The sequence below is a fragment of the Hippopotamus amphibius genome, chromosome 13 (genome assembly GCF_030028045.1).
Source record: "Hippopotamus amphibius kiboko isolate mHipAmp2 chromosome 13, mHipAmp2.hap2, whole genome shotgun sequence".
NCBI lineage: Eukaryota > Metazoa > Chordata > Mammalia > Artiodactyla > Hippopotamidae > Hippopotamus > Hippopotamus amphibius.
In genome coordinates, this window is record NC_080198.1 from 79865361 (window position 1) to 79883360 (window position 18000).

The 18000-nt window shown below is 32.5% G+C and overlaps 1 non-coding gene across 1 annotated transcript; it reads left to right on the plus strand.

The window, feature by feature from the left end:
- The first annotated feature begins 17419 nt into the window (after positions 1 to 17419).
- Positions 17420 to 17638, plus strand: LOC130835413 (small nucleolar RNA U3). The gene has a single exon (XR_009048900.1). It is a non-coding gene; the product is annotated as a small nucleolar RNA U3 (small nucleolar RNA).
- The last annotated feature ends 362 nt before the right edge of the window (positions 17639 to 18000 follow it).

Genomic DNA, 18000 nt, shown 5'->3' on the forward strand with positions numbered 1-18000 from the left:
TTGAGCTAGCATTTTCAGCTCTGCTTAGCACAGAGATTTGATAGCCAAAGACATATTTTATAGCAGGTTTCAAACTAGAAAGGCGTGACTGCTCTGGGTGAGATTGATGAAAAGTCATTCCTGTTTAGTCATTCTTGATTGATAATAATAAGTATTCCTATAGAGATAACTGCCATACTCTAAAGTAGAGGACTCAGTATATCAGTTGCAGTAATAGTTTGATTTTGATGTATATTTTTATTCTTTCTTGAGGTGATGAGACCATGTATTTTAGTGGCTTTTCAGAAGCTAAATTAATTGATAAGTCTAATTCTATTTTTTTTCTAATTTAAAAATTGTGTTTGGGAATCCCTGGGGAATTTTTTTCCATGTGTAATCTAAGAAAATAACTTATTTTGAATGACAGTGTTATGAATTAGTAATATGCAATTTCTTCTAAAGTATAATATACCATATATCAAATTATGAACTTTATAAAAACATCAGAGTAAATGATAATGTAAGGCTAAACATTATATTTTTTGAAGTTGAATGAATAAATATGATTGGAGTAAATTCTGAAAGATATATAACCTCTCTTTCTCACTCAGTTTCAGTGTTTGGATAGATCACACCATTGATATTTCAAAGTAAAACTGGAATAGATAATTTTAGTATTCATATTAGATTAAACGAATCATTTAACGAGTTGGAATGTTGCATTTATTGAACACTTAAGAAATGTAATGCTTCATGTTTATACAAATATGCACAAATACATAATATTAATTGATTATATGTCAGAAAATAAAATAGTGCTTATTAAAAAGTCATTGATCTTTTTCTATAAAAATAATTCATTCAACAAATAATTATTGGGTATATTTAAAAATAATCCAATAGTTATTGGGGATAAATTGACAAGTTATAAATGAACGTTTAAGAAATATAATATGGCTAATCCTGGCTTTCACAGAACTTATATTTATTGGGAAGATGTATACCAACCTCCAGTCACAGGGGTGCAAGGACTCGGGGAGAAATAGTCACTACTTGGAAAGGCTTCTGGTAATGTAGTGTCTGCAGATGAGCTACAGGTTTCTTTTAAAGTGAGAAAACGAAAGGACAGTTTGGGAAAATGTTGATGATATAAGTGATTTTGCTAATCATGGACTGTGAATTCAAGAGAGGAGAGTTGGGAGGAAATTTGGGTATATTTTTAATAAAAATATTTGTTATTTATCTAAAATTCAGATTTAACTGGATGTATTTTTTTTTATCTGCCATATACTTCACAGAAATGCATGTAGATGCACACAGGAGACATGTTTAGCAATGTTTCAGACATTACTAGTAATAATAAAAATCAAAACCTGGAAACAGCCCAATATCCATCAATAGCAGAACTGAAAAGGCAGTAGGTGCTATTTAGTGGCTATGCAGAGCTTTTTGGAGTTTAGAGTGTAGTAGTAAAGGATGACTTGGGAGTTCAGAGCTTTCTCTGGTGAATAACCAAAACATAGAAAAGATAGAATAAAAATAATCCAAGATAACAGTGGTTGTAAAAGTTGAGGTATCAATGGAACCAAGGAGTTTGGGGAAGAATGTGATTTAATTCCACAGTGAGAACCCCTCTGGCATCTGATGGCAATAATAAACCCTAGAGGAGGTATGTCTTAGACCCAGGGTGTGAATTCGCCTTGATATACATTAAGGGAGAAATGAATCTATACCTGGTTTCTGGCCACAAATTGAACATTTTGGCTGGGTCTAGACTTTTGAAGATCCAGGTATTACACCAAGGGCTCAGGCTCACCTTTATTCCTGAAGAAGGAGAAGTAAGGCTCAAATAAATCATGGACTTTAGACCCAGGTCAAAAGTTAAATTGACCCTTATTGGAGGAAGAATAAGCTTACTGTCAAAATGCTGTACCCTTGACCACTCCTAATGAGATTGAGGACACCTGGGGAATTAACCCTTCATACTGGAAATAGAGTGATTTTTAATACTTTCTTTTTGTGCAGTAAGAAGGGCTTGAATCCTCAGACTTTTCCCCTTCTCTAGGTAACAAAAACTTATACAGTCTCACATATTAATCATATCACTATCTTACAGGAGTGAAACTGTGGTTACCACCTGCAGACCTATAGAAGTATTTCTTTCAGTTAAATAGTCTATTTAGTCTAGATGATTTTTTTTTAGTTTAATCTCACTTAAGCAACCAAGAATTACCCAAACTATTTTTTTACTCAAATTCAATTAAGAGGGTAAGTGAATCAAGTTGTTCCATGCCTAGGTGGAGATACTTCTCTGACTTGAGTCAGAGACATATTGGTAATAACATAGAAGCATTTTAGTCCTAAATGTAACAACCTTAACACCCAAGAATTTTATCCTAGAGTAATCTAATATCCCAGAGTAATCTACAGGCTAAACATAAACATTTTAAGGTGATGTCATCAAGATAATCCATCTTTCTGCTAAACTGACATTTTAAACAATTTTATTCTAAATATTTTCTTCCATGTAGTCTTATCACATCATATGGCCAAAGTATTTGTTTTTTGAAAGTAATGAGTTTATTTCTTATTGCTATAGTCATCTTATTATCATAATGATCTCTTGAAAGTTCCAATTATATATTTTTATTTTATTTTAAATGTCAAATTTTAAATGTTAATATGAATTCATTTTTTCACTCATTCAATGGTATACTCAATATTTAGGACCTTCTGCTTATCAAACTTTTTTTTGATACATTAGGGATAGGAGGGAAATAATGATCTCATGAACCTCACAATCTAGTGACATGAAACAGATGATAAACAAAGCACAACAGGGGTTAAGTAGTTCATGGAGGATGATGGTGATTTGCAAGTTCATTTAGATGGTAAATAAAAATTAGCTAAGAGGGGATGACATTTTAGGAAAAAAACAAAAAGAGAAAAAAGGATGGAGTTCAGGAAGCTAGACATTTAGATATGGGAGAAAAATATTCCATGAGAGGGAAAATCAAATGCAAAAGTCCTAAGATAAAGACAGTTTTTATATAAATGAGAAAAGCAAGGAGGTGGCTAGAGCAAAGAAATAGAAGAATAGAAGGGAATGAGGTCAGAAAGGTAAGCTATTTGATACTAGAGGCAAGTGATTTGATGCAATTTGCAATTTGAGTGGTTTGATATTCACAGCATCACAGAGGAACTCTAGTTGTATTCAATAATCTACAGGAGACAAGAGTAGAAGCGGATATATGAGTCTATAGATGACAGTAGTTTGGACCAGGGTGACGGGGCAATGGAGATGGTGGCAAATTGTACAAGGAAAAGGATTTCCTGATGGATGAAATGGTCTGAAAGAAAGATCAATGTCAAGGCTGTTTCATATATTTTTGACTTGAGCAATCAAAAGAAAGAAGTTGGCAATAACTGAGATGAGAAAGGCTTTGGATAGAGCAAATTCAACATTTTAAGCTTGAGTTGCTTGTTGGGTATCCAAGTGGAGGTGTGAAATATAGAATTCAATTTTTGGTCTAAAGTTTATGGAAAAATTCTAGGCTGAAGACAACATTTGGGAGTCACAAGTTTCAGATATTCTTTGAAGCCTCATGATAAACTCTTGTAAAGAGAATGTAGAAAACAGACAAGTCCAAAAAGTGCTTTGTTTGTAGACAGGGACGTTTTTCAAGTTAAAATGAGAAAGCTGTTTTTGTTTGGAAATTATTTTCAGAGACTTTATGTAGAAAAATTCCACAAAATTACACTATCCAAAAAGATAAAAGTGCCGTTCTCTACTTTAAAAACTAATTTCTATTTTTCTTTGCTAAAATGCTGTCATGTGTTGAATGCTCCATGATTTCTTCATAGGGGAAACGGACCTATGTCCAAGGTGTGCTACAGGTCTTTTTGATCCAATCTTCTTAGATAGAGTCCAACACTTATCAGCTATATATGGAATACTGTGGTACTATAATTCTCATCAGTGTTATAGAGTCTTTATAATGTCTTACTTATGTTACATGAAGGCTAATAAAAATTATTTATTTATATGTTTGTGTGCCACTGAAAATATATACCTTTCCAGTAAATAATAAAAAGTTTAAAAATTAATTACCTTTGTTAAAGTTGTAGTAACCCATGGTTTCATGGTAGTAGCATCCAGAAAAATGTTAGATGATTTTCCCCATATCATTTAAGCAGCAGATATTTTTTAGTGGTTTGTTTAAATTCACATGTAAATAGTATGAACCATATATACTAGAATAGAGTCAGCTTTCTCAATGAATATACATTCTGTTCATTAACACCTTTTTAATGAAGTGATCAAAAAGGCATCGATGCAAATGAGGTGATGAAAATATTGTTTTTCTTAGTATTTTCAATAACAAATGCTATTTCAAAACACTCATAATTTATTCTAAAGTGATCATACAGTAACAGCACATTTTCAAAGACTTTGCTTAAAAAAAAAACAGTCTGTTTACTGCATAATTTATTCTTATATTGAATTTGATTTTATGGTATTGAATGTCATACTTTATATCCATACACAGGTTTTGCTTATATGAAACATTCTTGTTCATATCTGCAAAATTAAACACCTCATACTAAATAATATATGATATTAAAAAATAAAATATAAATATATAGTATGTATATATGTTGAATTATATATGCAGATTCACTGCATATATATTACACTCAGTTTTACTCCACTAAAAATATTGTCTTTAATTTAAGACATTTTTACTAAAACTTGTATATATTTGTATATTAAAACATTCCCATTTATTTTGTAAGATCCTAATTTTCCTTGAAATTTTATATTTTTACTATGAATTTAAGTAAATAAAGATAATACCTTAGTATATTAATGCATTAGTTTTTTTTTAAATAAAGGTCTTTTATTTATTTATTTATTTTTATTGGCTGCGTTGGGTCTTTGTTGCTGCACACAGGCTTTCTTTAGTTGCAGCAAGCGGGGGCAACTCTTCATTGTGGTGCATGGGCTCCTCATTGTGGTGGCTTCTCTTGTTGCAGGGCACGGGCTCTAGGTGCGTGTGCTTCAGTAGTTGCGGCATATGGGCTCAATAGTTGCGGCTTGTGGGCTCTAGAGCACAGGCTCCACAGTTGTGGCGCACAGGCTTAGTTGCTCCACAGCATCTGGTATCTTCCTGGGGCAGGGATCGAACTTGTGTCCCCTGCATTGACAGGCAGATTCTTAACCACTGCGCCACCTAGGAAGTCCCAGTGCCTTAGTTTTTAATTGAATTTTTTGAAATGTCAGAAAAATCTTCAATTACTGCTTTAGAGGTGCATTATTTTATAAAATAAATTATCACATGTTCCTGATTTAGTAAAACCATATAAAATTATGAAAAAGAAGGACAACCTAAGGCTAGATTTTATGGATTTTGTGGCCTAAAACATATCAACAACATTACAAGTTCACCACTTCTGCCTCATGTCCTCTTCATTCACAGGGACCAACAGTGAAATCTCTCTCTCCACATGGGAATTAAGGCTTGCTTGCATAGGGTGACTTGGCAGAAATACGGATTGCTTAATGAAATAAAAATTTTATTTATTTTTCAACAACAGTTCATGAGAGGTTTAGGGTGGAGGATTGAGGAAAACATTTTGTCTTTTCTGATTTGAAACATTAGTAAAGTTAGAAGAGTGGGTTTCTGTTTTGTTTTTGTTTTTTTTTAAGGGAACTAAGTATAGTAAGTGGAAGAAAATTATGTTCATCAGTGAACATAATTCAGTAAGTTTGTAGAAGATGGCATGTAAAAGAGTGAACACCAATAGACAAAACCAAGGGAGAAATCAGAGCCTAGGCTGTGGTGTGGAGCACACTGCAGTGGGTACCCTCTGGAAACTTAGAATGCTTCAAGTCTTTTTTTTTTTTTAATTTCTGTGCAGAAAACCCAGTATTTTACTTAGGGAGGGGAAAGCCTTCAGTACTTCTTCTTTAAAGAGGCAGAATCAAATTCTTGGAGAAAATTCAGTATGCCAGAACAGATTTTGAAGTCAGAGTAAACATCTTTGTTTTGGCTTTCATCTCTTCACTTACTCACTTCCCTGAAAAGTAAGCCTACTAATATCTAAACATTTATTCTTTTAAAGCTTCTGGAATTTCATGATTTATGATGTGAATTCACTTTCTCCCTGAAGATCACCTACATTTCCAATGGCTATCTAAATAAATAATATTATTACTGATATTTTCCTTAATATATATTAAGGAAATTATATGTAATTTTTATGTTATTCATCTTTATAGAAGTGCCATATGGCACTTCTATAAAATTTAGGGGAAAATGCTTTGAAATAGCATTTCACAATCTACTTTTTTTATTACCTCCTAAAGAGGTTTTTAGATATTTTTTAATCCCCTCCCTACCCATGGAATTTTAATACTACTAACAAATATCTGTCTGTGTTGTAATATGTTGTGCTGTCCAGTAGAGTTGAGCTTGAGAGGACTACAAACTATTGTATTATCCAAGAATTTTTCAGCCCCCAAGAACCAATATTCATCCCTTGGAGGATGATACAACTCTCATTGGTAATGCATGATTTAAACCAAGTTAGTGTGAGACATGTTGGAATCTTGACTGAGCAAAATAGTGAGGTAGGACATATGGCTCAGAATATTTCCCAAGCATATTCAAATACAAATTATGTATTTCAGGAGAATAAGGTTCCAACATCGAAATTTTTGGAAGCAATGAACCTATAGCATTTAAGGACCAATGCAATTCTTATGTTCTTTGACACTTTATTCTTCATATGTGCACTCATGTCCTGTGGTTTGGCATGAAATCACTTACCTACAGTTGTGCTTGATCCTTTTTGCTCAACTTTTTTCCCCATCTATGTACAGATGGTAAACAATATTTGAATACAATCTGGTAAATGATGGTCATTGAATGAATGACATCTTAGCATAGTATTTTCTTTTAATCGATCTTGCTTGTAGGACTTTCTCTCTCTTTGAGACAGTTGCTTCCTCTGACTTGAAATGCAGTGAAAATTTTTAGAAAACAACCTAGCTTTTCTAGCAAGGTAATTTTAATAAATTCTCAAGTAATCTGATTTGAGAAGGTGAAATATTATTCTAGATCTAAATTCCGGTAATTAAATCAGATATTTAATAAGATTTTTCTTAACCAAAACTGGCTCTGAGTATTTTCAAAACTACATCTGTTTTATGTCATTTAGGAAACCCTTTTAATAAGATATTATTACATATATTAATATCACGGCCTTTATTTTGCAAAATGTCATTCATAAATCATTGTGTATCAGAGAAAAAAATCTACTTTTTTTTTTCAATAAAATAAGTCCTTAGGGAAGGCTGAAGTCAAGAAGGGAGGCAAAAACCAGGACGACTAAGAAATTTGAAGCCTCTGGTACCTCTATCTTAAACAAACATTAAACACTAAGTCCTAGACAGATAAACATGAATCCTTACACCGGAGGCCTATTTGCCTTGATTCCTCTTACCCATTACAACATTCCAAGCTTTCGACAACAAATTTCAAGCATACCAAAAAGCAAGAACATATACTCAAGAGACAAAAAATGTCAGAACCAAACTCATATCTGACACGTTATAATTAACCCACAGGATATTTAAATAACAGTGACTCTTATGTTAAGAGCACAAATGGCAAAAAGCAGATAGCATGCAAGAACAAGTGAGCAATATAAGTAGACAAATGAAAACTCTAAGAAAGAATCAGAAACAAATGCTATCAAAAGCACTGTAACAGAAATTAAGGTTACCTTTGATGTGCTTACCAGACAACATAACAAGGCTGAGAAAAGAATTGCTGGACTTGAAAATACACCAATAAAACTCCCTAGATTGAAATGCAGAGAGAAAAAGAGATGAAAAGACAGCATATCCAATAACTGTGTAACAATTACAAATGTGTAACTTATGTGTAATTGGAATATCAGGAGCAGAAGGGAGGAAGGAAGAAAGGAAGGAGGAAAGAAAGAAGGAAAGAAGGAAGGAAAGAAAAAATGAAAAAGAAAGATGGTCAGAAATTTAAAATAAAAAGGGAATAACAGCTGAGAATTTAAATGAATTGAAATATTACTACTCCATGGACAAGTGTGGGGTTTCTTAATGAAATTTAAGTCTGATTCTGAGCCCCCAATGACTAGTCCGACTGAATTCGAAATGTCTTTATATTTGTCAGCTCAAGCTGCCATAACAAGATAACATAACAAGAATGGGGGGCTTAAACAACAAACATTTATTTTCTCACATTTCTGGAGGCTAGAAGTTCAAGATCAAGTTGCCAGTAGGGTTGACTTCTGGGGAGGCCTCTCTTCCTGGTTTGCAGATGGCCTCCTTGTCACTGTGCCCTGATATAATCTTTCCTCTGTGCACATGTGAAGAGTGCAAGCTCTCTGGTATCCCTTCCTCTTATGAGGACACCAATCATGTGGGATTGAGGCCCCACCCTTATGATCTCATTTAACTTTACCCTTGTAAAGTACCTTTCTCTAAATTTGTTTCCGTGGGGCTTAAGACTTCAAAATATGAATTTAGGTGGAATACAGTTCAAACCATAACAATCCTTATGAAAGATATTTCTCTTTTCTGTAGGATTACAATAATATTAGAGGCCTTACCCAGTACATAAAATGTAAGAAATGGACTCTCACTTCTATAGCAAACTATTATGGTTGCTAATCCTGTTATTCCAGATGCCCATAATCTATATGAGCATTTAAAAGGCAAGCGGCTCTACTCCTCTGTACCAGCATTGGGCAGGAGGAGTGTTTTGTTTTCCATAGATTCTCATTAGTAAACATTTCAACACACACACACACACACACACACACACACACACACACACACACACACACACGCTCCACTAACTTGCCACAGGTCCTACAGTTTAAGAGGTTTCTGCCAATCATGGAATCCACTTACAATCTTGAATCTCATCATCTTGGGGACTTCATTAAACAAAATATCAACATCTACCTCCTCCTTCTCTATACTCTGATGAATTTCTATCAATAAGTCAAGACTCCCACATAAAAGCTTAGATGAAGATAATCTTCAGGATGTTATTAACTTCTCTTTGAGACTCTGAAACACAGAATTCATTGGTATAACCATGAGACAAATGAGGACCATACGATACACAAATGTTTGTCCATTCTACTTATTTATCCTGAGATTTTCCTCCAGCCACCAGAACAAAGTAAATTCATACAATAAAGTGTCCAATTACATTCATATTCCTCTAGTTGGCAAAAGCATATGCTCAGACAGTTTCAGCGCTGATAAGATTGAAAGGGCTATTGACTCCAAACCTCTTATTTCACACATGAAGAAACAAAGCCTTGGAGAAGTTAAAAGACTTTTCAAGGTCACACAATAAGTTAGTTCCAGAAACTTTCTCTCAATGAAATACCTTTCTTATATTCATTCATTCATTTTATGTTTACAGCATATTGTTAAATAAATTATTCAAAACAACTTGTCAGTATTTTATGTAATTAAATAAGTTATAAAGAAAAGTCAAACTAGAGTGAAGTCTTAATAATAGGAAAAAGAACTTCAGGATTTAAATAGCTTGTTATTGAAAAAAACCTATGCTATTGTATGTGGCACGTCCAAATTCATTTCCAGGGCTCATTGAGTTTATGAAACACTAAATTCGAAAATAATTCACAGAAATTTAAATTAGTTCTTGCTTTTTTTGCTCATTTGTTTTATTAGCTTTAAAGTGAAGTAGAACAAAAGTCTACAATTCAGTTCTTTTTCATCTGCATCAAAGACATTAACATTTCAACAACATTCGCATCACACCTGGCAACCTGGAAACTGCTGTTGGTTATCATGTCATCACATTTTTGGCTTTGATGGCATGTGGTTGTTGTTTTTAAGAAAGATAAAGTTACTGAGTATAATATAAGCGAACCATTGTTAAGAAGAGCAAAGAGTTAACAAATTAATTCCATGGGGCTTTTACGTAGAATTATAAATGGAAAATTTCTAGGTATCCGGGTTTTTTTCCCAGTTTGATTGATAAATAATTGACATACATTATTGTATAGTTTTATAGTGTACAGCATGATGGTTTGATTTGCATATATTGTGAAATGATTACAATAGTTTCATCTAACATCCATCTTCTCTAACATCTCATCTGTGATGTTATATATATACATACATACATATATACACACACACAATAGAATATTATTCTATTTTATTATATTATATATATATCACAATTTCTTTGTCCATTCATCCATTGATGGACACTTGTTTCCATGTATTGGCTATGGTAAATAATACTGCTATGAACATGGGGGTACAGATATCTTTTGAGTTAGCATTTTTGTTTCTTTACATATATTCCCAGAAGTGGAATTTCTGGATCATATGGTAGCTTTATTTTTAATTTTTTGAGATTCCTCTGTACTAGTTTCCATAATGGCTATACCATAGAGGCATGTCTTACCTAAAGATATTTGATAGTATCTTGAGAAAAAAGTTTGCCACTTGAATATATTCAGTTAAATATTTAGTCCACTATTAAAAATTTCCTCATTCAACCTTGGTACTCAAAATTTTCCTTTGTGTCATAACAAATTATGTATAACTTATACATTCCATATTTTTTAGCTGGAAAGGCCTGTTTTGATATTGACTAAAAGTTCAACAACAACACCTAAACTAAATTTAAAAAGAAAGGAAAATGGCCAGCACAAAATATTGAAGTACAAAACATACATTCAAATGAAGTTGAGCCATTTGGATAAATTTGAACTTGATAAAAACAAGTTTCAGGTTAATTATAAATGTAATCTAAGCTAATATACATAGAAATATTCAAAATTCCTTACACATATGAAGTATTAATAATGATAGTAATTAACTTATTATTTAATATGAGTTAAGCATTATGTTAAATATTTTAGATGCATTATCCTCTAGGGCACTATGATTTAGGTACTTTTATGACTTATGTATCTAATTATACAAATGTTAAAAATTCATTAATGACAAAATATTGACTAAAGAACAATGTACTGAAGTTATTTGATCGATTTGAAAATATAATGTCAAGGGCAGATAAACAATAGATAAACACGGACACACAGATACATATAGATACATAATTGAATTCTGTATTGAGATTATTGGACTAAATCTCTTGGACAGTGCTCTCTAAGAAAATGAAAGGAAATTTTTGCACATATAAAAGAAGTTAAAACTTCAAACCAAAAAAATTAAAGGAAGGAACAAAAGAGAGAAAAAGAGAAAAGGAAGAGAAAAAGCAAGGAAGGAAAGAAGGAAGGAAGGAAGGAAAGTAGGTGGGAAGGAAGGAAGGAAAGGATTGTTCATTGTAATCTCAACAAAACTAAATATGAAGAAAATAAATAAACTCTAGATGGGGGGTAAGTAACTGGCAAAAGAAAATTTTTAAAGCATATGTAGGAAATTCGGGATAGATGGTGTTCCATATTTTAAAAGAGAAAACTAAAAGGCTTTATTTCAAATTTATAAAATTGGTGTATTTGAAAAAGTATAGTAATATTGCTAATAACAATAATGTCGAGTTAGTAATAAGGAAAGCTAAAACATTTCTTGTACTCAAATATTTCCTTTTTGGTTTCCTAGTGAATAGTTAAATTCACTGTAAAATGTGCATAATAATAAGACTGGCATGACCCGAAGGTGCATTTATTGGGGTCCACTAAATTTATTTTTAGTTTCTAGCTGTAATAGCATTAGATGCTAATGGTTTCCTGGAAAAATAGGTCATCATCATTAGATAAAACTTTCTTACTTTTCCTTTCCCTCCAGAAATTATTTCTCTGTTTTTATCAGAGGAATATGTGATAAAGAAAGCATAATATTAACCTTTGTGCAATAAATGACATACTAATGAAACAGAAATAACCTGAGTAGAGTGTTATGAAGTAATTTGTAAAAGTTAAAGTGTTGAATCAAATGCAATTAATTCAAAGAACAATTAAAAGTACTGAGATCTGTATTTAGTTGCTCAGAAAAAAATAACATCTTAAATTCACCAGCAATAGTGAATTTAACAAAGTTAAAAGAATCCATAAAGTAGTGTTTTTTAATGTCACTACTTTTCCTGTTGGTTTTTTTTTTCCCCTGTGTACATGATGAACATTATACTGGAGCTTGAATATTGCCTTTGTACAGTTCAAGTCACTTTCACACGTTCCTTCTCCATATTAACCTCAGTGCAAGTAAATTCACCTTGAAGTAATTTATATACTGAACAGACATAAAACCATTTAATTTAACTTATTTAACCATTAGAAACTTTGTTGGAATTTGGAATATTTTACACAATAATTCACACCAGAAGGTGGCACCAAAAGACTCAACTTCAAAATCTCTTTATTAATAAATTCATGAGATTATTCTATATTTGAATTTCTAAGTGCAGGCAAAAAGCAATGCAAATGTGGATTAAAGTGAAAAAGGTACTACGTACATTTTAAGGTTGTGTGTAACACTGGAAAGAAACAGTCTATTTTGGACTTCAGATATGGCACTGTAGACATCTAACAGTGTATGCTCATTCGTACAAATCTATATGTATTTCTGAACTCTTTAAAAATAGTTACTTAAAAATCATCAAATGATAGTCCAAATGGCAAGAGAAAGTATCATATCTCCTTCTCAATGAAGCATCTTTTTGCTATCATGTGGTTTAATTTTCTGTTATGAAACTTCAGCCATCTCAACTTTATTACTTTAAAGATATACTCAATGCTGTGTTAAAGGATTAAAATTTCCAAGCTCCATCAGTATTATCAATAACATATTATTTCTTTTCATTTCCTTTTCTCTTGGGAGGTAGTTAAGATCAGTGATCAGGACCTCAAGCTCTCTGTCCAAATGTATGAGTTTGAATTCTTTTTCTGCCGTTTAGTAGCTGTGTGATCTTGTTGAACTTACTTAAATTCTCTCTCTCTCTCAATTTAATTTGTTAAGCTTATTTTTTGACAGAAGTACAATGAAACTTAAATAAGATATACACTTAAAGTGCCTAGACAATTCCCAACACCTTGTAAGCATGCAAGGAATATCAAGTGTCAGTGATATTATTTCAAAGAGAAGTTTTCCCTTCTGAAAATTGTCTCCAAAGATGCCTTCTTCTTAAATTCATAAATAATAAAACCCTTTGATTAGGAATCATAAAAGAGAACATTATCTGATTACCTTCTCAGCACAGAAAAATTTGTAAATTTTTTACTTTTACCCCAATTGTCAGAAATATAAAGATGTAAATATTTTAACCCACTGCTACAAAGAACTTTTTGACAACATGTATGCCTGAGCACTTACCTCTCTATAAAACAGACCAACAGAAAAAATATGGAAGAAATAAAATTTAAGCAATGAGAATGCTTAAGAAATCAAAATTTCTACAGTTCATTTAGTCAGAGAGAGCAAATTTGGTAAAAGAAGTAATATTTAATAATGAATTTCATATACAAGATAAGTAATGTTTGTAAGGAATTTTATATGTTGTTTTAAGTGATGTGTGGCCACTGTAAATACATAGCACATTTATGTTTGAGGCATAAACATCAAAAATATTAACTCTAATACATTAGGTAAATATGCTGTAGGCAAAGATAAAACCCTGTTCCACTTTGTACAATTGTAGATGCTTCATACAATGAAAGAATGTGTCCTTAGTTAATCATTATTTGCAAAACATATTTGCAAAGCAAAGGCCTATAGAAGTATCTAAACATTTTTAAAAGAAAATCTAATCTGTCAGTCTCAAAAAAACACAATTGCTTTAATTTGTTTCCGTAAGAACAATCTTCATAATAATAAAAATGTAAACAAGAGACAGAAGCCAAATACACTATCACAACAAAGAATGAAGAACTACTTCTACATTAAAAACATAATGATTTATAACCCTGGCAAATTGTAACCTCATCAACCTTTCTGTCTGTACTAGAAACTTTTAAATTCAACACACCTTTATTACCATAGCATAGAAAACTGAAGTTCATAGTTGATTATTACATGACTTATAAATCAAGTTTATAGTCTATTTGGTCTTATGGGTAAGACAGCAGGGCTTGAGTTAGGCTTATCTCATGAGGTATAGAGAGTCATCTCAAATAACTATTCCTGGTTCACACTGGCTTTTGAAAGCTTCTTGAAACAATCACATTACTCTGCCATGTTCCTTGTTATTAATTACAGGAAGTTTGCACATGTGTACATATAAATGTTTAGAATATACTTTTATATAAATATATATATATGTTTATATCCCTAGCTTTTTTTTAATATCCGTCTTAGTTTCCAATAAAGGTCCTACTGACCAAGCTTTCTTCTGTTCCTTTAACACCACTTTTCATTATACAGTGAAACTTCTCAGGATTTTATTTCAACAACTGCCATTTCAACCTGCCATGCTTATACCTTACTTTCAAGAGAGCTGCAGGGGTTTTGTTGAAAGTTAAACTTCTTTGACCTTTTAAAATTCTCTGTCTTCCTTCAGTTATACTATGAATAAACTCTAGGAATCTAAGGTACAGCGTGCTGACTACAATTAATAATACTGTATTGTGTACTTTCAATTTGCTAGGAGAGTAGGTCTTGAGTACTCTTAACACACACGCACACACACAAAGTTAAGTATGGGAGGTGTGAATGTGTTAGTTAACCTGATTGTGGTAATTCTATACCAAAGTGTGTATATATATATGTATATATATATTTTTAAACTGGCGAAGTTTTAATTAAATCCACAGAAGTAAAAACCATATTGTGAGAGGCTGGGGTATGGGCCACCAAGGAATGGGAGCCAGGCCACCAGAGGGAGGAGGAACAGGAAAGGGAAGAGGGGTGACAGGAAAGAGAAAGAGCCAGGTCAGGGCAGCTCGGGGGCTGGCCAGCCTCAAAGTATATATATTTAAATCATCAGTTTAGATATATAAAAACTTATTTATGAATCATACATCAATAAAACTAAAAAGAAAAAGAATGAGAATTAAAAAACATTTCAGAGCAAATTTTGTCTTGCTTTTCTGGTAAACTTGCAATGTTTGTTTTGGGTGGTAGACTCCTGAGATGCTGGTTGGACATTCATTTGCTGTATTTTTGTTGGTTTTTTGTTTTTGGTGTGTGTCCAAAAAAATAGATTTTATTTTGACATAAACCATTTGCTAGACAATAGTCATAAAGCATTGAAGGGAAGAAAAAAATCTAGCACAGGTAATTCCACCAATTATTATATATACAATTATTTCAACTACATTTGAGTGCCTAGTTGCACTTTTTTTATGACATATATTGCTGTATTTTTGTTGTTCTTAATTTAGTACAAACAAAATGCCAACATACCATGTTCACAAAATATTCCAGTTTGTCTTTAAACATTTACCAGTGCAGACATAAGTTTTATATTAAAACATCAAAATGATGCCAGTCTGTGCACCTGTTGTATAATATAGAAATTAATCCCATTTGACAGAAAAAAAATCTAAAACACAGAGAGTGTAAATGATTTAAGGTCATAAAGTTATTAAGACAAAGAATTTATGAGCAGAATGTCTGATATCAAAGCATATGTTCATAAAGCATAGTATCATATCTTGACCTGGGAAGACGTTACTCCATCCTCCTTACCAAATAGATTCTTTTTTAAAGATCTGAAGCATAAAGAATATATTAGAGTACTGGTTCTCTACCCTGTTTTTCATTTATTTGGGGGTTCAAATAGTCGCCGATACTTCCTATACGTGCTGTAAGCAAAAACGAAGGGAAGGTGGGGAGAAAAAGTGCATCGAGGCATTTAGTTAGATAATTTGACATAGTACCTAATAGAATTAGTTATGTCAGACTTAAATTGTTGTTTTAATAATATAGATGCTTTTTTTTCTTTTTTGCTTTTAATGTATATTAAAACAAATTATTTGCTCATCTCAAAATAAGATTTATTTAGCAGTTTCTTTGCAAGAATTTGATAATTTTAGTTCTTACATTTAGGTCTTTGGTGCATTTTGTGTTAGTTTTTGTAGCTGGTGTGAGGTAAGGGTCTGACTTCATTTTTTGGCATGTGATTATTCAGCTGTCCCAACACCATTTGTTGAAATGCTATTTTTCCTCCATCAGATGGTTTTGGTACCCTTGGAAAGTCAGTTGACCAAGGATATATAGGTTTATTTCTGGACTCTCAGTTCTATTCCATCGATCTATATGTCTACCCTTGTATCACAGTCTCTTGATTATTTTTGCTTTGTAGTAAGATTTGAAATCTGGAAATGTGAGTCCTTCTACTTTGTGCATCTTTTTAAAGATTGTTTTGGCTATTCTGGCTGCCTTGCATTTCCCTATGAATTTTAGATCAAATTCATCCATTTCTACAAAGCAGCTGGGATTCTGTTAGGGATTATGTTGAATCTGTAGATCAGTTTGGGGAATATTGTCATTTTAACAGTTAAGTCTTCCAATCCATGAACATGGGATTTTTAAAAAATTATTATTCAGATCTTTCCTAATTTTTTACAGCAATCTTGTAGTTTTCAGAGTATATGTTTTACACCTCTTTTGTTAAATTTATTCCTAAGAAGTTTATTCTTTTGATACTCTTGTGAATATAATTGTTTTCTTAATTTTATTTTCAAATTGTTCACCGCCAGTATAGAAGCACAATGGATTTTCATGTTAATTTTGTATCCTGAACCTTGCCAAACTCACTTATTAGTTACAATAGGTTACTAGGGGATTCCTTAGGATTGTCTACATACAAGATTGTCATATGTAAACAGAGAAAGTTTTTTCTCTTCAATCTGGATGTCTGTCTTTTTCTCTTTTTGCAGCAACCAGCTTTATTTTAAAAATTCAGCAATTGTGAACAGGTAGTGCAATCATATGGCAAAAAACCAAAAGGTTCAGTTTCCTTGTGCTGGTTCTCAGCCACCCAGTCCCCGTTCCTGTCACAGTCATGGTGACCTCTTATCAGAGTTTGAAAGTGAGTTTGAAAGTCAGACTTTTAGGACAGCCTTGAATGTAACTGCTGAGATTTACTAATCAATGGAATCAGCTAGGTTCTCACTAGCAAAGGCCCTTTCCTTTATAGCTTTTCAAGAGCCTGGGGGTCCTACCAGATCTGTGGAGGAATGCCTCCTGGGCTTTAAAGACACAGGTTGTCATTAGCTGTCATTCTGTATTATGTGAATTAAATGTGGTTGTTTTAAAAATTGTTAAATTACATTTCCAGTTAAAATGTGAAAATGAGTTGGTAAGTGATAGCATTTGAAAGATTGTATTGCAAGGGTTCTTTCTCTTTTTTCCAGCAGAAACAGAAATGGGGAAACTATCTCACCCTCAGTGTAAAGTGCATGGCTACCACAGACCAAGCAGTGGCTGCAGGTCAAAAGCAAGATTCTACTTTCAGGGATTATTTTTATAGTTTTTTGTTAGAGAAATTTTTCTGATCCTGTAGAGTGTAAAAAACCATGAGGAAGAGATGCAGTGGTTTTTTTTTGGGTGCCTGAAGCTGATTCTTGGTGCTACCTTTGCAATTATCATTAGCAGTTGATGATCATTGTTTTTTTTCTCTTTGGGAGATTAAGAGGGAGAAGGCACCACCTGAGTGGTTTTGTTTATACTTAGTTTTTGAAAATAGCTGAAGAATACTTTTTTTTTTTCTTTGAAGGTTGTGTTTCAGCTGGTTTTTTAACTTTGTGAGGGCTTGCAGGTTTTTTTTTTTTTTTTTTTTTTTTTTTTTTTTAGTTTTCTATGTCTGTTGTTTTTTGTTTGTTTTGCTCATTGGTCACAGAGAGGTAATAGCCTTTTATCACAAGGGTTGGGGTTGTTTTCCATATTCATATTGTCATAGTCAGGTAATTTCAAGCTCTTTCTGTGTTTTCTATTTGTTAGTCATTACTTTTTATTATTCTCTGGTATTTTTAATGATCTTCATTTTGTTTGAGTGTATGTACTCTCCCTTTTGGGGAGTA